The following is a 27,681-nucleotide window of genomic DNA, read 5'->3' as shown; positions in this document are numbered from 1 at the left end:
GCCTTTCTAAATATACATCTAATTTTTTTAACCGTTTGATTCATTCGAACCGATCTATCTTCAATTCAATTTCTTCTGGGAACAAAAGTTACTACTATTTAATCAACCTAGGTTTGGATTTCGATTCATGAAGGTTACATGAAAGTCTACTAGCTGAGGATCTGACTATTTTTGACATTTGTCGGAATTCATTCCAAACTCTGATTAAACAATGTGATATCCAAGTCATTCTGTATTATTTTTCGAGGACAACCGAATCAGCAAGAACATCATATGAAAAACTATAAACTCAGTCATCCATTCGATAGTCCGCGGAAAACTGATTACTATGCATTTTTCGGTAAAAACTTTAATTTTGAAAGTTAAACCATAAGTGATGAGATGATGGTCCATCATCCAAAAAGGCCCAAGAAGCCCCCAAACAATTATGATCTCTATGTGTTTATTGTTCACATGTAAGGTTACCTAAAACTTCAATTTCTTTATCCATCTTCTAATATCTACATTAAAAATATGATTTTCGGTTGCTTTTATAGTAACATGTGTATGGTCCAAGGTAGTTTCCATGGCAGAAGGGTTGTCTCTTAGATTCTCTGCTGCAGGTGTATGGTCCAAGGTTCTTTTTTCTTTGTTGACAACTGCAGTAAAAATCTTGACACGTTGGGTGACACTTGCTACTACGCACATGTTTGTGTCGATCTTACAGTTGGTTTTAGTAGATTAGTTTTTGTGAAATGTTGCTAATATTGTTTTCTTATGTCTAACAGATGGTGGATAAGATGCACAGTTTTATCAAACTCCAGGGAGGTTGTTGTTAAGGAAACAAATGAAGCTAAAATGCTAAGAGCAGAGAATAGCTGTGGCCAGAACCAGCCTTGATCAAGGTGTTAACACGAAATTCTTAAGACTGAATTGGAATGAAGTAGAATTTGTTTTGTAGATATGAAATCACTCAGTTGTTGTATCTGGTTCTATTATAGGTAAAACTAATATCCCTTTGAGAATTGGCTAGATTGATCAAGGAAAAACGTTCTTTCAAGTAACACTACAAGAAAACACAGTTTTAGCAAGGAAATTTAACGAGGAAAACTAATCCTCGTGAAATTACGTTGACTTAACGATGAAATTGCGAGGAAATAAAGTTTCCTCGTAACGGCCTTGTAAAATACCGAGTAAAGCGATTCCTCGTAAAATCGTCGTAAGTTGACGTGGTTATTCCGAGAAAAATGTGTTTCATCGCAAATTCGTCGTAAGATTAGCATGATTTTTACGAGGAAATAACTTACGAGGAAAGAACGAGAAATCCACCAACTTAACACGTTTTTTTTGCAACCAACCTAATATTTCGTCGTAAATTCCTAGCAAAATTCAACTACCAGATTCGAAAATTTTCTATAAATATGGAGGTTTGAACATAATTTTAAGCACACCAACAAGAAAAAAAAACGTGAAAAAAATGTCGGGCTTGGGAAATATTTTCGAGTTGCGGAGGTGGATGTATATGCATAGAGATGCTAACGGGAGAGTGACGAAAGAATATCTTGCTGGGTTGGAGCGTTTTATGCATCAAGCAGATTCTACACCGCTCGCCCAAGAAAGCGGTAAAATATTCTGTCCTTGTAGGAAATGTAACAATTCAAAGTTGGCAAATCGTGAAAATGTTTGGAAGCATTTAGTAAATAGAGGTTTCACGCCAAATTATTATATCTGGTTTCAACATGGAGAAGGTTATAGTTATGATCAGAATGAAGCTAGTAGTAGTAATAGCAACTTTCAAGAAGAACCGGTTGATCATCAATTGCATAATGCACATAGTTACCATCAGGAGGATCAGCCGATGGTAGATTATGATAGGGTTCATGATATGGTAACTGATGCATTCGTAGCTCATGATGATGAAGATGAAGAACCTAACATAGATTCAAAAAAGTTTTATGAAATGTTAGATGCGGCAAATCAACCACTTTACAGTGGTTGTAGAGAAGGTCTCTCTAAATTGTCATTGGCTGCTAGAATGATGAATATTAAAACTGATCACAATCTACCTGAAAGTTGCATGAACGAATGGGCAGATTTATTTAAAGAGTATTTGCCGGAAGACAATGAGTCTGCTGATTCTTATTATGAGATTCAGAAACTGGTTTATAGTCTTGGGTTGCCTTCGGAGATGATAGATGTTTGCATCGACAACTGCATGATCTACTGGGGAGATGATGAGAAGTTGGAAGAATGTCGATTCTGCAAGAAACCACGATTCAAGCCGCAAGGAAGGGGACGTAATAGGGTACCGTACCAAAGGATGTGGTACCTACCAATTACAGATAGATTGAAAAGATTGTACCAATCGGAGCAGACTGCTGGAAAGATGAGGTGGCATGCCGAGCATACTCAGACGGATGGTGAGATGACTCATCCATCAGATGCAAGAGCCTGGAAACATTTTAACAAAGTACATCCGAATTTCGCTAGCAATAGCCGAATGTGTACCTCGGATTATGCACAGATGGATTTAGTCCATTTGGAATGTCAGGGAGACAATATTCATTGTGGCCAGTCTTTCTTACGCCATACAACCTGCCACCGGAGATGTGCATGCAACGGGAGTTTTTATTCTTGACCATATTAATACCCGGTCCGAAGCATCCAAAAAGGTCACTTGATGTTTTCCTACAACCACTGATAAAAGAGTTGAAGGATTTGTGGTCAACAGGGGTGAGGACGTATGACTGCTCAACGAAGAAGAATTTTACGATGCGAGCTATGCTTTTGTGGACCATAAGTGACTTTCCTGCCTATGGGATGTTGTCTGGATGGACTACACATGGGAGATTAGCTTGTCCATATTGTAATGGAACGACAGATGCATTTCAACTGAAGAATGGTAGAAAGACAAGTTGGTTCGATTGTCACCGTCGATTTCTTCCAGTTGGCCATCCGTACCGAAGAAACAAGAATTTGTTTAGGCACAAAAAGGTTGTGAGAGACACTCCTCCTCCATATCTAACTGGAGAACAAATTGAAGCGCAAATCGACTATCACGGAGCTAACGAAACAGTTCGCTGGGGTGGTAATTGGCATGTCCCTCGTAATATGCCTGATTCTTACGGTGTTCATCACAACTGGCACAAGAAGAGTATATTTTGGGAGTTACCATATTGGAAGGATCTTCTTCTGCGCCACAACCTTGATGTGATGCATATAGAGAAGAATTTCTTTGAGAACATCATGAATACAATATTGAATGTCCCAGGGAAGACAAAAGACAACATAAAATCGAGGTTGGACTTGCCGGATATTTGCTCAAGAAGTGAGTTACATATAAAAAGCAATGGCCAAGTTCCCGTTCCAATTTTTAGATTGTCTTCAGAAAAAAGTCGGTTTTGTTCAATTGGGTGGCATCAGAAGTGAAGTTCCCTGATGGGTATGTTTCAAATCTTTCAAGATGTGTTGAAAAGGGTCAAAAGTTCTCCGGGATGAAGAGTCATGATTGTCATGTCTTTATGCAACGACTTCTGCCATTTGCATTTGCGGAGCTACTTCCAACAAACGTACATGAAGCACTTGCAGGTAGTTTACAATAGGACAATAATATTAAATTGGTTTAGTTTACAATAATAGTATTTGACTAACAATGTGTTTAATTGTTTTTGGAATAGGCATTGGAGCATTTTTCAGGGATTTGAGCACACGCACTCTTAAAGAAGAAGTCGTAGAACAGCTTCAGGAGAACATTCCTATCTTATTGTGCAACTTGGAGAAGATATTTCCTCCAGGCTTTTTTGACGTGATGGAGCATCTAGCTATCCACCTCCCATATGAGGCATTGCTTCGTGGACCGGTACATTACGGATGGATGTATCAGTACGAGCGAGCCATGAAATATTTGAAGGGAAAAGCAAAGAACCTCGCCAAAGTTGAAGGTTCTATAATTGCTGGAAGTTTGACAGAAGAAGTTTCTCACTTCACATCGTACTACTTTGCGTCAAAAGTACGTACCCGAAGAAGAGCTCCAAGAAGATATGATGATGGTGGCGTTGCGCCCACATATGCAGTTGTTGGTGTTCCAGAAATCTTTAGCCAGATTGGACGACTTGGTGGGAAATCAAAACAGGTTTGGTGGTCGAGTGAAGAAGACGCTCATAGTGCACACACCTATATTCTACTCAATTGCGAGGATCCATTGATGCGTTATTTTGAAAGGTAACTTAAATTGAGTATACATTATATAATTGAGAGAGATTAATTCATGTAAAATGTGATTTTACAGCATGTTTGTTTCACAAGTCGAAGAAACATTTCCTGGTATATCCACAAGTGACGTAGACAAAAGAAAAGATCAACACTTTGTTAAGTGGTTGAAGAATCAGGTATTAATCAAATACTTTTAAAATTTTCATACATGAATGATTTGTATTTCAACGTTCTTTTTATTTTTAAATAGGTTGATTATGACGACGATGCAGATTATCCTAAGTGGTTACACGAAGTAATTCAATCTCCACTTGTAAAGGTCACCACATCACAGATGTATTTCACACGAGGCTATACTTTTCACACATATGAGTATGGTAAACAGCGGGCAACCAGTAACTATGGAATTTGTGTGAAAGGAGAAACAGATTTCTACGGAATCTTGACGGAGATTATTGAAGTCGAATTCCCAGGGATATTGAAGCTAAAATGCGTCCTCTTCAAGTGTGAATGGTTCGACCCCGTCGTCAATAGAGGTGTTCGGTTGAACAAATTCGGTGTAGTAGATGTCAACGGTGGCCGGAGGTACAACAAATTCGAGCCCTTCATCTTAGCTTCACAAGCAGACCAAGTTAGCTTCCTTCCATACCCTCGGATGAGAGAGTCGGGTATAAATTGGTTAGCCGTGATCAAAGTTACACCTCGAGGACGAATCATCATAGGAGAAGAACCACCATTGCAAGAAGAACAAATAAATGAAGTTCATGAACCTGAACAAGAAATTGATGACATCCTTCTCATTGCTTGAGGAAGCTGTTGAAGACGAGTTTCATGAAAATGATGATGTTTCAAGTGATGACGAGAATGTCGATGAATCCGATTAATGTATTTGATATTTGTATGAGTTTGATTTATTATATATAATTAAAGATAATGGGAGTTTATTTATAAATAAGATATCGACATTAATTATAAGTAAAGGAATTGTGTTTTTATAATTTTCGGTTTGGATTAGAATGAATTGCTTGAGGTTAAAGGATAGAAGTGTTTGATATATGAAGTAGAAGATAAAGAAGATGTGGTTTCGGGTTTGGAGTTTCGTTTTAGGGTTTTAGAGACAGTCGTCGTACTTTCCATGTTACCTCACGGGAATTTTACGACGATTTATAATACATTACCTCGCATATTCCACGGTAACAGTAAACGTCGTAATAGCCTCGTGAACTTACGTGGAATAAGAGACGCTTTATAATTAAAAAAGCGGACCTCGCTTATTCCACGTAAGATCAAAACGTCGTAATAGCCTCGTGAACTTACGTGGAATAAGAGACGCTTTATAATTAAAAAAGCGGACCTCGCTTATTCCACGTAAGATCAAAACGTCGTAAGAGCCTCGTGAACTTACGTGGAATGAGCGAGGTCCGCTTTTTTATTTTACTTTTCGTCGTTAATTCGTCGGTAAATATAAACCCTAAACTAAAATGAAACCCAAATTCCTAAACCCCAAATGTGCAAACCCTAAAACTCCTCATCCTACTTCATATAAACTAAAAAAAAAAATTATTTTCTATTTTGTATAAACTTAAAAAAAAAAAGAGAAGAAAGATATTGGAAACACATATGACGAGATACGTAAGTGTAGCCCATATAAATCTACATCATTTGTATTCAAATATCTTCTTCTCTTTTTTTTTTTTAAACCTTTCATATTTGATTTGTAGAGTGTGTTTGATTTGTTGTGTGATATGTCAAATTCAATATTTGTAAAATAGTTTTTCAACGTATTAAACCTTTCAAATTCAAAAAAATATATATATTGAAGTTAAAGGGTTAGAAATATATGAAGTATAAGATAAGAAATATAAGAAAGATAGGGTTTGAGGTTTGGAGATAAGAAAGATAGGGTTTGAGGTTTGGAGATAAGAAAGATAGGGTTTGAGGTTTGGGGTTTAAGATTTTAGGGGTTAGCAAAAAAAGTCTCGCTATTTGCACGTAATGTCGATGATAAAAACAAAAATCGTCGCAAGAACGACGTAAAATAAAACTCGGGCCTCTGTATTTCCTCGCAAAAAAAACACGGGCCTCTGTATTTCATCGCAAAAAAAAGACGGGCCTCTGTATTTCCTCGTTAATTTGCGTGGGCCTTGCGACGAAACGAAAGACGGGCCTCTGTCTTTCCTCGTCATTTTGCGACGAATCTTCGACGAAACCTAATCCTATATATAGGCGAAACCGCAGCCCTCTTCATTTCCTCTCTATTTCCTCTTTACAGCCTCTCTATTTCCTCTCGCCATGGTAAGTCTCTCATTCCTCTCTAAGTAGTTTAGGGAATTTAGATTAGGTGGTTAGTTTAGGGAATTTAGTTTAGGAAATTAGTTTAGAAAATTTAGGTTTCGTAATTTTATTAATTACGTAGTTAATACTGTTCATAATTTTTTTTTTTACTCTTGATTTTAATTTAGAAATTTAAATTTTGCAGACTATTCGCAAGCACCAGCGTACTGCTCACTACTCGCAGATGTTCGGTCAACCGGGTAGTCGGTTAGACCCGCCTTCACTTCCCGGTTCTTCTTCAGCTCCCGGTTCTTCGGGTCAGCAGGAGACCGTCCCCGAGACTCAATCTTCTCAGAGAGTCTCGCCTTCTTCTACGGCATCGCCATCAGTTCCTCATGTGCCTCCTCCGATAGCTCCTCCTCCGATGCCAGCTCCTCATGTGCCTCCTCAGATGCCCGCCAATCAGGTTCATGCTGATTTGATGGTGCCACCGAGTTGTCCTTACTCTCAGTACACTGTTGAGGACATTCTCGGTTTGCCAGGCAGAGAAGGCTTACCGATCATAGACCCCGACCGACCTGACGGAACTCTCTGGTATGTATGTTACATTAATTTTTTAAAATTCATTTGTGACTTTAATAAATATTTAAAACTTTAAATTTGTTTTTTTTTTCCAGGTTTGGGGTTGATAACTGCCTTGCAACAGAAGTAACCGAGACGATTAAAGGTTACTTCTCCATGCCACATCCCAACTGGAAATCCACTCCGATCTACATCAGAAGGACGTGGTTCAAGATTTACGCTGTAAGTTTTTACAATTTATTCCTGATTTATATTTTTTAAAATTTTATTTTTCTAAACTAATTATTAATATTTTTTTTTTTTGCAGCAAAAATTTAATTGGTCCATGGGGGTCAATGAGAAGGTGCGGAAAGAGTTTATCGACAAGGCGAAGAAACGTTTGTTGGACACGGTCTCCAACTGGAAGGGTGACTGGATCGTGAAGGGCTATGAGCGGGGCAAACCCGCAACCATCACCACGGACGTGTGGGATGGCCTCATCCGTTATTGGAGGGATCCTGATGCCATGAGAGTCGCCCAGTCTTGCTCCGCCTCCCGTAACTCGGTAGATGAGCACGGCCACAGGGCGATGCAACATAGTACGGGCCAAAAGCCACACGCCCGCGTCCGTTTGGAAATGGTACGTAATTTAAATATTTAACTTTTTAATTTTTAATATATAATATATATATAATAAAAACTTTCTTAACTGTTTTTAGGCCAAGGAGTTGGGACGTTTACCGACTCTTATGGAACTTTTCGATCGGACCCACAAGAACAAGGCGGGCGAATTTGTAGATGAGAAGTCTGAGAAGATCTACAACGATGTGGCAGCTCGTATTGACGAGCGTGAGACCCAGCTGGCGCAGGAGTCCGCCGACGGATCACCCGTCGTCTTATCCACAATAGAAGTGGATAGAATTTACGAGGAGGTAAATTTTATATAAATTTTTTATTAATTCCATTTTACTTTAAAATTTAAATTTTAATATATATTTTATTGTTTTTTAAGGTCGGTCCTAGGAAAAAGGGACGTGTGTTGGGGATTGGTTCCGTCAACGATGTTCCGAGAGCGACTTCCTCTTATGGCCAGAGACGGGATGATGAAGTCTCTGAGCTGCGCGACGTGTTGGAGACGACACAACATCAGCTGTCGTCGACACAAAACGAGTTGGCCTCGACAAAAACGTCGTTCACAGCTCGTATGAGTGGTCTCGAGAACTTCTTGGACGTCATAGCGGCCACAAATCCGGAATGGGAGGCCATGTTCAGGACCATAAAGAAAAAAAAAAACCCCATTCCAGGCGAGGCATCCGTGCAAGTCAACGAGGCAGATCTCTCGAGAAGGAGCGAGGAATTCTACGACGCGGCAATGCAGCATTAGTTTTTTTTTTGTTATTGTATTTTAAAATTCAAAACTTATTTATATATTATATAATTTCATTTTGATTCGGCCAAAAAAAAAAAATTTTCTATTCGATTTAATTTCAATTAAAATTTTATTAATAAATTAAATAAATATAATTTTTATTTTATTTTTATTTATAAATTCAGTAAATAGAAAACAAAGTAATTTCGTAGCTAATTCCCGATGTATTAACGAGGAAAATTAACGACAAAATCTCGAGGAACTATTAACGAGGATTTTACGTGGATTCGTTTTCGTATACTTTACGATTCTATTACGACGAATTACTTTCGTGTTATTTATGTTTTTATTACGACGAATATATTTAGAGGTTTTTGCGGGTATTTTACGACGAATCCTTTTCGAGTTACTTACGAGGAAACACAACGACCGCATTACGTGGAAACCCCACGTGGTCTTTACGACGAAACCTTAATTCTTCTTTACGAGGAAAATATAACCTCGCTAATGAACGAGGAAATGGCGACGAATCTTCTCTTACGACAAACATATAACGACGAAACGCCTTTCATCGCCATTTCCTCGCAACCCTTCTTTTACGAGGAAATAACGAGGATTTTGGCCGTCGCTATACTTGTATTTTCTTGTAGTGTAAGGGTTAGGAAGAACATCCCTTTAGGTTGCACAATATAAATGTATCGTTGATGGAAAGGTGCTACATGGTGTTTTTCTTTCAAATGACACAACTCTATTTGTACGGCAGCAACACGCTTTAGTTACAGGAAATTGTTGGTTTGTTGTTCTCTTTTTTTTTCCTTAAGGTTATAGTTCATCTTTAACCGCATTTTTTTTCTAAAGCATGTTTTATTTGTTGATTGTCAGAAAAATGTATGCTATGTTGGATGCCACCGTATGTGATCATAGAGCAATAAAGCTTTGATACAATCGATCCTTCTGATGATGCTAAAAAGAAGGTTGCAGATTCAAACGATATGGACACAAAGAACTGTTGCCGCTTCTGATGCTAATATAAACATTGCAAGATAACATGAATAGAAACCGCTGCTGTTACATTTGATGTCAAAGATCAAGATCCTTCTCAACTTGATATGGTATGAAATAATATCTTCAACAAATTTTCCAGCCATGGAATGATGTTGTTCCTTAGCATAATTCATACGGAATATTCTGCTGGACATTGTCAAGAGCAAACCATCACCGGTTACTCTTGATAAGGTGAATGTAGAGCTATGGAGAGATGAGATATCAACAGCCACTGCTGCTGCTGCTAAAGCTGTTTATGGAAGAGATTCCTAGCCAAAAAAGTAAGATGATCCATGAACAAACATGATTTAACATATCCTTCTTAACGATTTGGTAATAAGTTTAGTTTATTCCTTATGTTGAACATATGAAGGAAAAGTTGCTGCAGAAGATTCAAACACAGAGCAAAAACCATAAAGATCCAAGTACATGGATGACCTTTTTGGGGTGCACGGTACAAATGATGATGTTTCTTAGCATAATTCATACGGAATATTCTGCTGGACATTGTCAAGAGCAAACCATCACCGGTTACTCTTGATAAGGTGAATGTAGAGCCATGGAGAGATGAGATATCAGCAGCCACTGCTGCTGCTCCTAAAAGCTGATTATGGAAGAGATTCCTAGCCAAAAAGTAAGATGATCCATGAACAAACATGATTTAACATATCCTTCTTAACGATTTGGTAATAAGTTTAGTTTATTCCTTATGTTGAACAGATGAAGGAAAAGTTGCTGCAGAAGATTCAAACACAGAGCAAAAACCGTAAAGGCCAAGTACATGGATGATCTTTTTGGGGTGCACGGTACAAAAGTAGTATGTAGTTGGAGAAACGATTTGGTTTAAAATATGACGTAGAATAGTGTTGTGGTTGAGTTGAAGAAGTTAATTTTTGTGTCACAAACTTTCTCTGTAGTTAGGATCTGCAATACTTTTTGGTTATAATTTGCAAGGAAAAGTTATGTCTCGTGGGAGTTTTTTTTTTTCATTCTCCCAAATTGTAACAGATCTTCGGACAAAATAAGTCGCTTATTTCATCTAAAATTTGACTTTTTGTTAGACATTATATATTGTTAATTTTGTTAGACAAAATAAGCCTTGGATTCTCAAGCTTATCTCTCTTTTAGTGTCTCATTGTTTGCAAAAAAGGAAAATATGTTTGTGGTCTTCCAATAACTAAAAAGCTACATTTTTAAACAGAATCTTTACATTGTGAGTTCCTTAGCCTCTGTAAAATTTTGAATTTCAGGTGGAAGGTGAGGATGCTCAAATGATAGAGAGAATGGAGAATGTGATTTTAGGAGCTCCTAAATTGGGGATGTGCTCTGTTACTCTTTTCTCCTTTTTTTCTTTTTTTCTTTTTTTCTTTTTTTCTTTTTTTCCCTTAGTATTTGAGCTCAAAGAAGATCCTTTTAATAATAAACCATTACCTCATACAAAAGACTACTCACCTTGCTTTCAGTATGCAACATGGTATACAGTTTTCTTCAATTACAAGAAAATATGAAACTCTTCAATGCATGTAATCTAAAAAACATATGGGGATATACTTCAGGCGCTGCACATTTGCTTCTTATGACATTTGTCCTATACTGTTTTCATGTTTCGGTCATAGAATCTGGAACTGCACATTCATATGATGAGGTAGAGGTATAGGTAGTTGAACGAAGGAAGCAATGGAACAACAAGAAATATGATTGATCAACAATTTTGAAGCTGTGAAAAAGCGATAAAAGTATCACAATAACAGATTTTCACCTAAGCGAACTTAACAATAATATATTGTAAAGTTACAACAAAAAACAGTAATATATTGTATACTGCATATACACAAATATTAATTCTGTGTTAATCTAAAATTAATATAAAAATATGAAAACACCAGGTGAAAAGATTAATGTATTTATATATTTTGAATAAAAGTAAGAGATTAGAAAACAAAATAAGACGAACACGGCTAATAGTATATAATATTAGTTTAACAAAGAAAATAATAAAACAATGAAAATTAGTAAAACAAAACATTGTTAAAGTAAAAAAAATAAGATACACAAAAAAATATATAAAAGTCTTCTAAATTTTAAAAATATATAAAATTACTTTTGAATGTTTCTTTGTATGATTTGATCTGATTGTACGAAGGATTTTTCGCGTAAGTAATAGACGACCGGTTTTACGAAGGTTGTAAATCGGTGATTCGTATACACATGTCAAAGTAGCGTTGTTTCTGCGGGTTTTACGAGAAACATTTCTGCTTTGATTTCAATCTTTGGTGAAAGTTGCTTGGAGTTACTCATGGAGTGTTACCTAAGTTTATTTCGCTATGATCTAGTCACAGAACGTTTTTCATAGGCTTTTGAGAGGATTCTCATGACATATTCGTCTCTGGAACGAATTGGTCAACCAGCGGTAGATCTAGCCAACGATAGGAAAGAAAGTGTTCCCATTAATGTGCTCGCTGCTACTTTTATTCTCGACTTTCTTCGTCACAAATATTTTTGATGTTTTACCGTGACTCACTTGGTTCAACGGAGACTGAAAGAAATGCTTTGATGCTTGAATATTTCTCGTAATTTTTTTATATGAAACTGGCTTTATAAAACCGGAAAAGGTTTCAAGACTTTGGCTAATCATCGAGTTTCGGTTTGATATTGGTACAGGTTTTCAATACGCATGATTGCGATAAGAAATGTTGTATAGTCTTTGAGATTATGTTCGTGATCGTTTGGATATGTTGCTAGCGTTTAGACAAATTTTTGATCGTCGTTTGCCTTTTTGGGACAATTTTAGTGTGGCATCGTATTGCTAACTGTTTTTCTGCCTATTGCCGCGAGAGTTTGCATATGACGAAAGCGTTTTCTTTATGACGAGGCAAAAGTTTTTGAAGTTTGAGAGTATACGAGTATAGTATACGTACCTACTCCCTTTTTTTTACGAAAGACAACGGTTAAACCGATATTTTGAAGGGTTTTGTACGTTTCTCCTTCCGAGGATTGGAATGATCGGCAATCCGGGTCGATTTAAAGACGACGATGGGACTGTGATTTGGTTGTTTTCAGGTTGACAACTTGGAATATGTCGGTTTTAAGAAAATCGCTAGAAACGAATGGGTTTAAGACGATGTTCGTGTCTCTCATTTTTTCTCTCTTTAGGAAGCGAGCTGGATATGCGTGGCGATCGTTTCTCGATTTTCAGAGAGTTTAGATCGGTTTGCAAGATCTGGCTGAACAGTTATGGAACGATATATCGAGACAGAAAAAATCGCCTAAGACTTAGTTCGCTAGACTATCCATCTAGGTTTTAAGTTCCCTAAAGTTCTATGGCAGTCTCGAAAGTGTTTTTATTTCTTAGTAATTTCCTACGAAAATTCCAAGTCTGATTTCAAAAAATTCAAGTCGGGCATACCTTAGTTTTCTCAAAGATTCGGTTTTGCCTCTTCTCCGTTTTGATTGCTCATTTTCCCTTACTCTTTTCGTGTCTGTCTGCCCATTCCAAATAGCAAGGATATTGATTCTTCCTGGATTTTCCGCTTTCCTGGCAGCGTTTAGGCTGATGCCAATCTTGTGGTGTTCGTGATTCATGTTTCAATCTTAGTAGGATTTACGAAAATGAATATGATGTATCTTAAATATAAGAAGCAGTCTACTGATGATACTAGGCCTGAGCATTTTAACGTGGACCCGAAAACCCGAACCTAGGCCTGGGACTTCGGATATTCGGATCGGGTTCGGATAAGATCCATTCGGTTCCGGGTTTTCCAGATAAATTAATTCTCTACCCAATAGGTACTTGGTAGATTTCGGTTCGGGTTTCGGGTCGGTTCCGAGTATCCATTTATTATGTAAATCATATACATACTTACTAAATACAATAATTTACATGTAAATTGAAGTGGTTCAGTGGTTACATACTCTACCTTTAGTGTGGCCAACCAGGGTTAAGTCCTTCAAATGTCAATTTTATAAAAAAAATTAATATTGAAATACTATATATATTTACAATATAGAAGAATACATATAAGTTGAAGTGGTCTGGTGGTAAACTAGTCGGTTTTCTAACTAACCAACCCGGGTTCGAGTAGAGGTGTTGACACTTTTTCTAAAATTATGAGTTTTAGGCTATCCATTTCGGGTTAAATGGGTATCCGATCGGATTTCGGGTAATAACCGGAACCGACCCGATACCCACGGGTATTAAAAGTAATGACCCATTGGGTAATATGGCCATATCCTAAACCGAACCGACGCGGTCCATTTCGGGTCAGATCCGGTTCGGGTAAACGGTTCCGGTTAAAAGTCCCAGCCCTACCCAAACCGGAACCGACCTAAAAATACCCTCCACGGAACTGGACTGAAAATTTACAAGTACCTTTTGGGTCTAATTTTTTTTACCCGAAAGAACCGGAATCGAAAGGAACCGACCCGAATAGACCCGGACCCGAAAAGAACCGACCCGAACAGACCCGACCCGATAAAACCGATTTGTACCCGACTTAAAACATGTATATCTAAAACTATGATGTTTTTGTGTTCTATTTCATATATATTATTTTATGATTTAGTTGAAATATCTTTTGTTAACAATATTTGTTATTATTTTGTAACATTTTTAAGTAATATGAAGCTTTAAAATGTAAAATTTAAAGTTTAAAAATGTTTTATTTAATTATTAATAGTTTCATTTAAGTTATTTTGTAAAATTTTAGATATATATGATAAATATCAACTAAATTTGATGGAATTGGGTATGTCATGTCCTTTTCAGATCCTAAATACCCGGATTCCGATCCGGACCCGATATGGACCCAAAAAATTACAGGTATTTTAATTATAGACCTGAACCGATCCGAACCCGAAAAGAACCGACCCGGACCCGAACCGAAAATTTCTAAGTACCTATTGGGACTAAATATTTAAGACCCAAAAAAACCCGGACCGAAAGAAACCATCCCGAACCCGAACGCCCAGGCCGGCCTAGATGATAACATCGCAGGCCCACAAGCTAAAAGTTTCAGCTGAATCCAAGGAGAATAAGCCCACAACAGAAGCAGCATTTAAATGGGCGAGTTTCATACAGACAACACTAGGGTTTCCATACACACACACCTGACACCACTAGGTTACAAGGGTTTTACTCTTATACAAAACCAAATTTGAAAGTTCTGCAGCACGGCTTTGATCTCCAAGTTATCTGAAAACTCTCTGCTTAAAGATGCTGAAGAGGAGACTCTTGTTAAAGATAATGAAGAGGAGGAGAAGATCATCGATGACAGAGAAAGTGAAGAAGAGAAGAAACACAGTATATCTACCCGAGGATTTGCTTGTGGATATACTCTCTAGGGTTCCGCAGGCTTCACTGGCATCTACCTCAAAAGGGTGGAATTCTTGTAACACCCGTATTTTCCGAAATAACTGAAATAAATAAAAAAAGTTTGAAATCTCCATTTATTACTTCTCAAAAGTCAACTCCAAAGTCGTAAATCCAATAAATAGTCATAAATCCAAACAACATAATAAATCCCGAAAATATCGATAAAAGCATAAAATCCGCAAGTCAGAAAAAGACAGAAATAAAACTCCCAAAAGCACCAGTCCGATAGCAATCACTCATGCTCGTTAGTTTCACCTGAAAGGGGAAGGAAAGGAGGGGTGAGTAACAGGGGAGTTACTCCGTCAGGTATGGGATGCTAAACACGCAAACCACTGACTTGAGTAAATAGAACTCCCACTATGGAAGTTTAGCTCTAACATGAACAAACAAGATGCCTAAAACATCACACAACACAAACAATGCGATGATAGCATATAGCTAGTCCATACACCCTGCATCTCCTCATACGAATATATATATACATACGCTGCGTCGCTAGTACAGTCTGTCTCTGCACCCTCGCCCTCCAAAGCTGCGTCGGATGCAAACGTCTCTGCACCCACGCCCCACACAATCTGTGTCGCTAGCCCAGACGTCTCTGAGCCCCCGCCCACCAAAGCTGCGTCGCTATTCCAGATATCTCTGGACCCCCGCCCTCTCACATAGTCCCTACTCATAACTATGTATACATACATATATATATCGCATCTCTTAACATCACACAAACAAATCAACGGTTGAATCCTCTAGACCCCTAGTTCCAGTTTACAATGAATGAACTGACTAACAATCAAGACTCAAACAGACTCAATTCAAACAGACGGATCATGATTCGAAATCTAAACTACGATAGAAAGAATTCTACACTGGTACGGGATTTACGGAATAGACCCTCACCTTAGCAATGTGTAAAAGTGATAGCTATGAACTCCAGCTGCTCAAACAAACTCCAAATCTGAAATCAGGGCGAAAAATCGAGCCAGAACGCCCTTCGAACGGTCCAAAACGGATAACCGGCGATCTGGTCAAAAAGTCAACCCACTGGTCAAAGGTCAACCCGCTGGTCAAAGGTCAACCCGGTCAATTCTGACCCAAGCCGGTCAACCCTTGACTAAATTGAAATCGAATTGAACCACCCGGTTTTCTTTAACCGAGTTCGATTTCAATTGGACCAGATTCAAATCGATTTCAAATCGGTTTAATCCAAACCGGAAATCAATTTCCAATAACCAATCAAACCGAAAATCAATTGAACAAACCAAACCAAACCGGCTTGACTGGTCAACGGCTTGACTAGCTGAGTTGACTCGGCCGAGTCACCGAGTTACCGGCGAGTCGCCGGAGACCGGTCGGCGGCGGCGGCCAACAACGGTGGTGGCTTACCGGCAAATCACCGGCGGCGGCAGAGTCGCGGCGGTGATGCGGCGGCGGCTTCCCGGCGGCGAACAGACGGTGGCCGGCTGCGGTGGCTCCGGCGAATGTCCGACGGAGACGGTGGCGCGTGAGATTCACGCGCGAAACTTCCTCTTGCGCGTGTGGGCGCGTCGCGGCGGCTCTCTGGATGAAACTCCTGCCCCGGACTCGTATCGACGTCACGAACACACTGGTGGCCTTGAAATCGCGAGAAACCAAATGGTTAGAGAGATATCGACGATTTACTAAACGGCCAACACTTAACCAATCGAAAAAGGCGGTTCGCGGATTACCTAGGGCGTGAGACGGCGGCGGTGTGACGTATCTGATCTCAGTCGACGGTGGCTTAGACAGTTCACCAATATCTCTCTCTGACGGCTCAAAATCTGCAGAGCTTCGACGCCTTAGACTTTTTCCGAATAAACTAATAGGCTAGCTCTGTTTAAATAGGAACTCACCTAGGGTTTCCTGCAAATTGATTGGGCTTTACTGGGCCTGCGGAATTGGGTTGTTACAATTTATAACGCCCCGACCGCCCATAGCTAATGGGCCACCCATGCCCGCTCTCTCGGCCCGTGGGCCCCATCCCTTTCCAACGGTCGGTCCGTTAATTTTCCAAGGCTCTAGAGTCTTGTTTACTGACCCTGCAATCACCACCCGACCTTTCCTCGTGCTTTGGCCTCACTCGCACGCTATCGCGAATCACTTCCCGATAGGTCACCCATCCTTGCACTACTCCAGCTCAAGCACGCTTAACTCTGGAGTTCTTTCAGGATGTGCTCCGGAAAAGATAAGTCAACTTTGGTGACATAGGTAGCCAAAACAATTCTCTTAAGCCTTTTCATATATCACAACTCGGGATGTTACAATTCACCCCCTCTCAAAGAACGCAACGTCCTCGTTGCCCCCCCACGACAGGTCTCAAGACGCCTCTCGGGTCAGAACCGAGATGGCTAACCAGCTCTGATACCACTTATAACGCCCGGACCGTCCACAGCTAATGGGCCACCCACGCCCGCTCTCTTGGCCCGTGGGCCCCATCCCGTTCCAACGGTCGGTCCGTTAATTTTCCAATGCTCTAGAGTCTTGTTTACTGACCCTGCAATCACCACCCGACTTTTCTCCGTCCTTTGGCCTCACTCGCATGCTATCGCGAATCACTTCCCGATAGATCACCCATCCTTCCACTACTCCAGCTCAAACACGCTTAACTCTGGAGTTCTTTCAGGATGTTCTCCAGAAAAGGTAAGTCAACTTTGGTGACATAGGTAGCCAAATCAATTCTCTTAAACCTTTCCATATATCACAACTCAGGATGTTACAATTCTCTTATCAAAAAAGATGGGAGACTTGCTAAGAACTCTCTTTTTGTCATGGTAATTTATCATAAGGTCTATTTAGTTAGGCTTAATCTCCACGGCATCCACGACGATAACGTTGAAAAGGTAATAAGTCAGTGCAGCCTCAGTGACCCTCTTTCAAGTTCTTCTTCGAAAGAAGTCGGTATACGCCATGTCTTTTACTGCGATGGCGTATTGCTGTGCACCACCATGGACAATACATTGGTGGTTTGGAATCCATGTTCAGGGGAAACCAGTAAGATTATCAAACCAAGAAATATTCACAATGGTTCCGATGTCTACGCTCTCGGTAAATCCACATGCGAAACGAGTACAAAATCTTATATAAGGGTGCATCAACAAGGAAATCCCTTCATCGAATCATGCCTTGTTGAGTACGAAATCTATGACTTCACATCTAATTCGTGGAGTGTTGTTGGTGAGACTAGAGACTGGTACATTCCAGGGCGACATGGCACGTGTGTGGATGGAAATACTTACTGGCTTACTTATGATTATTCTCCAACAGAGATGAGCAAGGCCTTACGATGTTTTGATTATTCAACAGAGAGGTTTGCATGTGTGTCTTTTCCGGGTGATCCTCTTTCTTATAATGTTTATGGTTTATCAGTGACTAGAGAACCGCAAAATCTTTGTATCTTAACTTCTTCACGTGATGAGGAGGTACACGATATAGATATATGGATGGCAACTAATATTAAAGGTACCGGAGACATGTCATGGAGTAAACTCCTATCAGTCAAAGGAACCCATTCACAGCAGTTTCTTGGGTTTCATGCTGGGATGAGTTTCTCTGTCGATCGGGAGGCTAAAGTTTTACTGCATCCTACTAAATTTAAGAACTCTAGTAACTGCTTACACATTGTGGGAGAGTATAAACACATAAAAGTGGACCTTCATGATGTTGAATCTAAACGCTCAAATCATGTCATGCGTGGTCCAACTTTGGTTCAAGTCCAACAAGGTTCGTTGGGGCTAGGCACATGGAAAGTAGCACCAGTCACCAAGTTTTCATGATATTTTTGATAAATTAAAATATGTGTCTTGCTACTCCATAGTGTTTTAGTTTCCCATACAATTCCAATTCTATATCTTCTGCGACTGGAACAATATTTTTGGTTTATCTCTTATTAAATAAGCAAGTCTTGTCCTTGGAAATCAACAATATCACTGACGACAATTATGTTTTGTGATAGATCTTGAATGATCTTAAGAACTTGGCACACCTTAGCTTTTGTTTCACAATGAGCTTAATTAGTATCCTTTTTCACATGGTTAGTTGCGTTGCATTGTAGTAAATTAGAGATGGATTTACGGTGTCTTGTCCCATCGACATCCAAATGCCAGTTTTCACAAATCAGTTCATGTGGTCAAGTTATCAAGGACCTCAGAAGAATATTTATAATAACTCAACATGTGTATTTGGTAATAATAATTGTAAAAATATAAAGAAAATAAAATTCTTCGTTGTGTACCAAGACCAGTGACATATAACAGAGATGAAAGAAAATTTCATCTTTAATTTGGCTAATATACGGGAAAGGATTTAAGCAATCTGTCAGGAAATATAAGCTTTGCTAATCTGCATTTTCTGGGTAAAAGAAACCTACTAGCACTTTCAAGATAGCTTGGAATCACAAGAAAATAGAGTTACTTGCGTGACAAGAGAACTAATTCTGCACCACAATTTATGTCGTATTGGTGAACAAAAAGAAATCCATCTTCCTTCAGCAAGTATAAAATCGTGACTTGGCGTGCAAGACTACCATTGCCAACTGCATTCCACCTAGTCGTTGCATACCAATAAATGGACCCAAACTTTTTTATCTCGGATTTCAACCTGGTATTTCAAGATTATCGTGTTTGCCGCCATTTTTGTAACACTATAAAAAAAAAAAAAAGAAAGAGAGGCAAAAAGATAGAGAAACTACAAAACCTTATGCAAGAAGTCAATTTTGTTCACATAAGGCTACTTATAGTACCGCAGGCACACAAGCCCAAATTTTCAGCTGAATGGGTGAGTTTCATACAGCAACACTACTAGGGCTTCATACACACACAGCACTAGGTTACACGGGTTTTATACAAGCAAATTTGAAAGTTCTGAAGCACGGCTTTGATCTCCAAAGTTATCTGAAAACTCTCTTCTTAAAGATGCTGAAGAGGAGACACTTGTTAAAGATGATGAAGAGGAGGAGAAGATCTTTGACGACAGAGAAAGTGAAGAAGAGAAGAAACACAGTGTATCTTCCCGAGGATTTGCTTGTGGAGATACTCTCTAGGGTTCCGGAGACTTCAATGGCACGGTTCCAATCTACCTCAAAAGGGTGGAATGCTCTTCTTAAAAGAGATGGGAGACTTGTTAATAACTCTCTTTTGGTCATGGTAATTTATAGTAAGGTCTATTTAGTTAGGCTTAATCTCCACGATATTCACGACAACAACGTTGGAAAGGTAATAAGTCAGTTCAGCCTCAATGACCCTCTTTCAAGTTCTTCTTTGAAAGAAGTCGGTATACGCCACGTCTTTCACTGCGATGGTTTATTGCTATGCACCACCATGGACAAAAGACTCACTACAAGAAAACAGCAAAGATTCTGAGGGAAAAAATCGTCGGAATATCGTTATTCCGACGACATACCGACGAAACAAGTCTTCGGAAATAATTCCTCGGAATTTCTTCTTTCCTCGGAAATCCCTCGGAATTTTCCGACGGAATTCCGAGGAAACAAATTTCCGAGGAAATTCCGAGGATCACTAGTTTGTCGGAAATCTCCTCGGAATATACCGAAGGAGAACTTCGTCGGGATATTTCCTCGGAAGTTCATCGATCGATGCGTTTTTGGAAATATATACATCGATCGATCGGAATATACCGAGGGACATGTTCCTCGGAATATTTCCTCGGTATATACCGAGCAAAGGTGTCCCTCGGTATATTTCGAACGTTTTTTTATAAACAGATCGATCGATGGATTTATGTCCAAAAACGCATTGATCGATCGAGTAAAAAATATAATTAATTTCCTCGGAATGTAAAAAATATTAATTTTTTTTAAAAAAATAAAATTTTTGAAATTTAAATTCGAAAATATAAAATTAAAATTAAAATTGAAATCATATTAATTAATATTCAAAGTTTCACAAATAAAAATAAAACATTCTGAGTTTTTGGAAAAAAAAAAACTACGGGTCTGGCACGTCCGGGAACACCTCGTTCGGGTACATCCTCTGCATCATCTCCATCATTTGCTGGTTCAGCCTCCTCTGTGGTGGTGCAGAAGAAGGAGGAACCGACTGGGTGCGACGACCCAAACCGACCAAACGTCTCTTCTTCTTTGGAACCGACTGAATAGAAAATAGCTAAATTTACAAATTTAAACCAAGAAATAAATGAATTGAACTTTAAAAAAAAAAGAACTTACGGATTCAACGATTTCGTTGATTCGAAACCGGGACAAGTTGGTCGAAGCCGTCGAAGCGTCATCCTCGGTTTGAAGCTGAGACACTTCGTCTACCACCTGAGTTTGGACCAGGTCGACCACGTCCCTCACAAGACCGTCATCAATCTGGTCGGTCTTCTTGTTGGTATACGCCCTCCTCATTAGGGCGAGATCATCAACCGGCTCGCCATCATTTTCTTCCGCCTTGAAAAAAAACATAAATTAAAGAAACATTAGAAATTAGAAGAAATGCACAATAAATTAAAATTCTGAAACTCAAATAATTGAAGAAAAAGCGGTTGAACTTACCATGCGATCTCCCAGAGTGGCAATAGATTGAGCACCCAAGTTATGCTTGTAGATGCCCTTCCCTTTACGGTCGCTCATGCGGTTGGTGGAGTTGGTGGAAGAAGTTTCTTTCGTCTCTTCCTTATCCCAATGCGCACACAACTCCTTCCAGACCGTGTCGTTCATCGACTTTGTGACCTTTTAGTAAAAAAAAGAAAATAGTTTAATAAATTAAAAAATTGTTTAATAAATTAAATCGAACCTTATTGATTTCCCACTTCTTCTTCCACTCGTGGATCTGCTTCCCATAGTTGTCCATAACTTTATGGACGAAGTGGTGATAGATAAAGAGCGTCTCATCGGAATACCAGTTGAACTCTCGCTGAAACAAAAACACAATTAGTAGAAAAATTATATTAAAGATTAAAAATATAAGTAAAAAATTAGAATACTTACCGCAAACTGACGAAACCACAGAACCTGCTTGTCGGTAGGGAAGTGAGTGAAAGTTGGATGTCCCCTGTCGAGGGCCGAGTACATCATACGGTTGACCCATGCGCTGATCCCGTTCCCGGATCGGTTGAACCTAATAAAAAGAACAAACAGTTAATAATGAATCCAAATTTAAAGAAAAAAAATGTTTAATTACCATGTTTGACCCCGTCCATGTGGATACGGAGTGAGATACGGAAGATGGTCACGACCGGGCTGTTGAACCAACTCCGCAACACTCATCACTCCCGGAGGACCCGGAGGAACATGAGCGGATGCAGCAGCGGGAGCGAGAGGAGCAGGAGCGGGTGCAGCAGAGGGAGATGTATGGTTGGAGCTGTGGGGCGAAGGGGAATCCTGAAAATGGCTGGAATCCCGAGACTGGCTCCCCGTACCACCACGACCACGACGCTGTCGAGGCCGGGTCTGATCATCATGAGACCTGTAAATTAAAAAATATATATTTAATAAATACAGAAATATATAAATTAATTTTTTTTAAAAAAAAAATCACAAATAATTTAATCACAAAAAAAGATTTATATATATTAAAAATATTTAATAAATATATAAAAATAGTTCTAATAAACAAAATAGTTTTAATAAATAAAAAATAGTTTAATAATTACAAAAAATAGTTTTAATAATATATATATATATTAAAAATATTTTTAAATCCCAAATAATAGTTTTTAATCACAAAAAAAGTTTTATAGATATTTAAAATGTTTTGTAAAATCCAAAAAATCGAATTTATATACAAAAAAGATTTTGTAAAATCCAAAAAATCGAATTTATATAGAAAAATCGTTTTGTAAAATACAAAAATCGTTTATATACAAAAATCGATTTTATAAATACAAAAAAAATAAAAAAATTATAAAAAAATTCTAAATCAATTCAAAAAAACAAATTATTCAACCAAATCACAATTCTAAACCTATTATACAACCAAATCACAATCCTAACCAATCACCCTAACAAAAATCAATCAAAACTACACAAAAACCTAACAAATAGAACCTAAGAGAGTGGGATAGGGTCCTTACATGATTTGTGTAAGAGAAGGGGGAGATCGCCGGAGATATCGTCGGATTTCAGGGGGAAATCGCCGGAGAGAAGAGAGGAGTCGCGCAGAGGAAGAAGAGAGAAATGAGGAAGAAGAAGGGGCACGTGGTTATAAAACCTAGGGTCCGACGGACATTATCCGTCGGAATTCTAATTTCAATTTTCGCAAAATATTTGCCCGGTAAAATGAAAATATTCCGAGGAAATACCGACGGATAGTAAAATATTCCGAGGAAATACCGAAGAACTAGTGTTTGGGGTTTCAAAACATCAATTTTTTTTGCCGTATTTCATTTCTTATACAATTGTAATGCATACCATTGAGGATTCTTTGTATAGATAAGCATAAACCATGAAATAACAAATTTCAAAACTAATTGAAAGTATTCCCTTTACCGTTCATTAAAAGGTATAAGTGTTTCTCTTATGTTGTGGGATTTCGTTAATACAATCGGAAAAGTGTTAATTATACGGTAAGGAACAAATTTTTGACTTCATAATGAACATAAGACACTTAAAAAGGGTTATATAGGTGTTATTCAAACCGCAAAACGTTGTTTTCGGTATAAAAACCCTATTTCCTCGGAATTTCCTCGGATTATTCCGAGGGAATTCCGAGGAAACCCTCTTCTTCCTCGGAATTCCGTCGCAATATTCCGAGGAACTAGTGTTTGGGGTTTCAATACGTCAATTTTTGTTTTATAAAGGATCGATCGATGTATATATACCCAAAAATGCATCGATCGATCACTAAGATGGACCAAAGCATAACAATGTGATCGATCGATTAGACAATCCCATCGATCGATCAAGAATCTCAAGCATTCCTCGGAATGTCCTCGAAAAATCTCGTACGTTTTTTTATAAACGGATCGATCGATGTGTATATATTCAAAAACGCATCGATCGATCACTAAGATGGACCAAAGCGTAACAATGTGATCGATCGATTGGATTATCCCATCGATCGATCGAGAATCTCAAACGTTCCTCGGAATGTCCTCGGAAAATCGTGTAAGTTTTTTTATAAACGGATCGATCGATGGATATATATCCGAAAAAGCATCGATCGATCACTAAGATAGACCAAAGCGTAACAATGTGATCGATCGATTAGATTATCCCATTGATGGATCGAACAAAACCTCGGGAGCCTTTTTATAAACGCATCGATCGATCCGTATTTGTACAAAAACAGATCGATCGATGCGTGTGCGGGAAACAGAATTATAAGGCAAAACCCGAACTTTTTGGATCAAAACCTCAGAACTCTCATCCCGTCCGATTTCCCCTATAATTCGCCCCCCCCCCCCTTTTTCTCTCTCTATAATCATCCGATTTGAACAATTTTGGGCTCTATTCTCCTTGATTTTTCGAGCTCTACCTGATTCCTACACTCGTTTTCACCCTAAGACAGGTATACTCCGCGAATCTCCACATTCTGAAATCGTGTTCTTGAGCAATTTTTTGGGTTTTGTGAATTTCTTATTTCCGTGTTGATTCCTTGATCAAATATGCATGAAACAGATGTTTAAACATGGAATAGAACACAATTGTCTGTGATCAACGAGTTTGGAACAGGATTTGAGATGATTTAGGGATTGAGAATTTTTTTCAATTTGGTTTTTTTTTATCACAACTCGATTTCGCCTTTCATTTTCATGTTGCTTTGAGTTCTTAATTGATTATAACCATGTTGAGAGCAATGATTCTATTTTGTAGAGAATGAAGCGCACGAAAACATCAGCAAAGAAGAACACACAAGAAGAGGGTTCGTCTCAGCGAGAGAAGCAAAGGCCAAAGAAGTGGGATAAGTCTGATACCACCCACTACAACAACATGAAGAAGGTAGCCGTTCCGGCTACACAACTAGCATGTCCTGAGACGATGACAATATTGGGAATCAAATCAGACATTGAAGGGCTGTTCCAGAACATGGGTCTAGGCCAACTATGCAACCTCAACGAACCCACTTATCCAGAGTTGGTACGCCAGTTCATAGCATCCGCATACGTCATCCGTCCCGATGATAGCCATCAGGAAGGTTTTCTGGCATTCGTAGTGCAGAAAGTATACTTTGAGGTATTTTTCACAGACCTCTGCGGACTATTTGGATTGAGTGCAGGGGAGAGGACATCTGGTCTTTATTGGACTTCAGAGCTGTTGAACTTCTGGGTAACGATTGGCACAGGGGTTTATAGATCTTCTCAGGCAAAGGAGTCACTTATCCGGAGCCCAGTACTGAGATATGCCACACGCCTCATTGGCTCATTGCTATACGGGACAACCACAGCCGCATCAGTCACGCAATGGGAGTTGTGCCACCTGTACCAAGGTGTGAGGCATTTGCTACCGGCATTTGGAAACTCTACATTCCCACCTGCTACTGCCTTCAACATGGGAGCGGTGCTGGCCGCAAACTTAGCAGGATACAAGGGGAAAGTAACCAAATCCAAGAGCAATGCATGTGGATTTGGTGCAGTGATTACTCGGATCCTTACACATGTGGGTGTAGACTGCGAGAACCATCAGGTAGCACTGGACAGATCGAACAACATTGCTTGGAACTACCTGGATGTCATTTCTCTAGTAAGTAAGGAGTTCATAGCTGGTCCCCACTCGAGGATCGATCGGGATGGTCCTTACGTCTACGTATTCCAGGACCGAGCGAAGAAAACACTCTACTGCCACCTGCCTCAGATCGGCCTGACTGCTCTACTTTCAGAGGCTGCAGTTGAGTTCCTACCCCCTGCTACCGCACTAGTAGACAAGCCATCCTTCTTCACGCCAAAATATCAGACCAAAGGCAAGGCCGTGGTTGATGAAGAAGGAGAAGATGAGGCTGCACAAGCCATTCCAGATGATTCACAACCCCATCAGCTACTCCCATCAGACTCCAGCCAGTACAAGCTGCAAGAGCTTCCACCGAACGCCACTTCGCGCCAGCAACAACATTGGAGAGATCAGAGCATAAAGACAAACAACGACATGCTACACAAGATCTGGGCTGCCATTTCACGTATCAGGCCGTGTCGTTGCCAAAAGGATGATGTAGTTCATCGGGACAACTCTCCATCCAGCTCTGGTTCGGGTTCGAGTGGTACACACAGGGTAAGAAAGAGGTCCAAGAGACCCAAAGATGCAGGAACGTCTGGAGTAGGAGACGAGGAGTAGGAGTTATCACCGGCCAGTATTGTCATTTGATTTCCGACCGCGCTATTTTATTTTCTTTTCTATTCTAACGTTTTATGGTCTTATTTTCTGTTAATTTTGAACTTAGTTTTTTTTATTTTTTTCTTAATTATGAGTTTGTATTTCTTGTACATGGTTTCTTCGTTTTATTTGGTTGTGTTTTGAGTAGTTTTTAATTCGTATTCAGCTTTGCCTTGCTAGATAAACCAAATAACTAATATCCGAGGAAATAGGTTATATCAAGTGTTCCTCGGAATTTCCTCGGTATTTCTTAAAAAAAAAAAAAAATCAATGGTAGTCTGTTTCCGAGTCATCATCACCAGATGAATCTGAATCTGGATCTTGGTGAAACTCTCCAATCATTGGTTCATCCTCTACGTGAACGACGGCTTCCTCTCCAAAGTCGGTTAAATCGACTACAAGGCCAACTCCAGCAAAATCTTCTGCTGCACTTAAGTTGCCGGATGTGCTTGGTTGTAGTGGGTCTTCCAGCTCAGAACTTCCCTGAACTCGGCCTCTCGGGTTGAGTCTTGTAACAGTAACCCATGGATCATCTCTGTTCCTTACCCGGGGGTACTTGATATAACAAACCTGTAACATTTAGAAAAAGTATAAATTAATACACATGATGATGAATCATTCTGAATAATTAACATTTAATTACCTGATCGGCCTGAGAAGCAAGAATGAAAGGATCATAATATTGCAGCTTTCGCCTCGAATTTACTGATGTAACACCAAATGCATCTGTTCTCACACCTCGATCTGGAGTGTTGTCGTGCCAATCACAATAGAAAACAGTACAACGCAATCCAAACATGCCCAAATACTTGATTTCCAAAATCGCATGTATGTGTCCGTAGTATACATCATCTCCTGATGCAGAACAAACGCCAGCATCATAAGTCGTACTCGAACGTCTCCTCTTCTGAGTTGTGAATGCATATCCTCGAGTACAAAATCTCGGATATGACTTCACAACAAAGTTTGGTCCAACGACCATCTCACGTATCCAATCGTCAAATGTTTCACCTCTGGCCAAACCAGCAGACACCTATTAATAGCACATATATATATGTTATATCAATAAATGTGAATTAGTATAAATATGTGATAAAATATATTTTAATTTGTTTAAAGCACTCACATAAGTAAACATCCATCCAGTAAATTCTCTCTGCTTCATTTCTTCTAGTTCGTCCTCTGTGGCGTATCTATACTCGAACCGCTTTTCTGCCATGAAAATCCTGTATATGATGACAATAATGTAATTAATTAAGATTTAAATTTCAACTTGTTAAAATAAAAATTTGTAAGCTCATTTATTTACCTCTCATATTGAAGAACGTCTTCGCAGTTGGTGAGCAAATATGTTTGCAAATGACTGCGCTCCTGCTCAGTAAGTCGACGGTCCTTTGGTTTTCCGCTAAGTCGTCCAACGTCTGTGAAAATGTCTGGAACCGTAACATGATATGTTGCCCGTTCGCCTCTATCATCATGCCGAGCAGGTCTTCTGTTTTTGGTCTGAACTTCTGCTGGAAAGTAGTACTCGGCAAAGTTTGAAGTTTCTTCATTGATCATCTGTGCGACTATAGAACCTTCCACCCTACTTAA

The 27,681-nt window shown here is 39.2% G+C and overlaps 1 pseudogene; it reads left to right on the top strand.

Moving 5' to 3' along the window:
- Window positions 1-14,043: 14,043 nt before the first annotated feature.
- Window positions 14,044-18,601, top strand: LOC106398847 (annotated as a pseudogene).
- The last annotated feature ends 9,080 nt before the right edge of the window (window positions 18,602-27,681 follow it).

This window comes from Brassica napus, chromosome C5 (assembly GCF_020379485.1).
Source record: "Brassica napus cultivar Da-Ae chromosome C5, Da-Ae, whole genome shotgun sequence".
Classification (NCBI taxonomy): Eukaryota; Viridiplantae; Streptophyta; class Magnoliopsida; order Brassicales; family Brassicaceae; genus Brassica; species Brassica napus.
The sequence above is the reverse complement of the archived record's forward strand: the minus strand, read 5'-3'. Positions and strand labels throughout refer to the sequence as shown.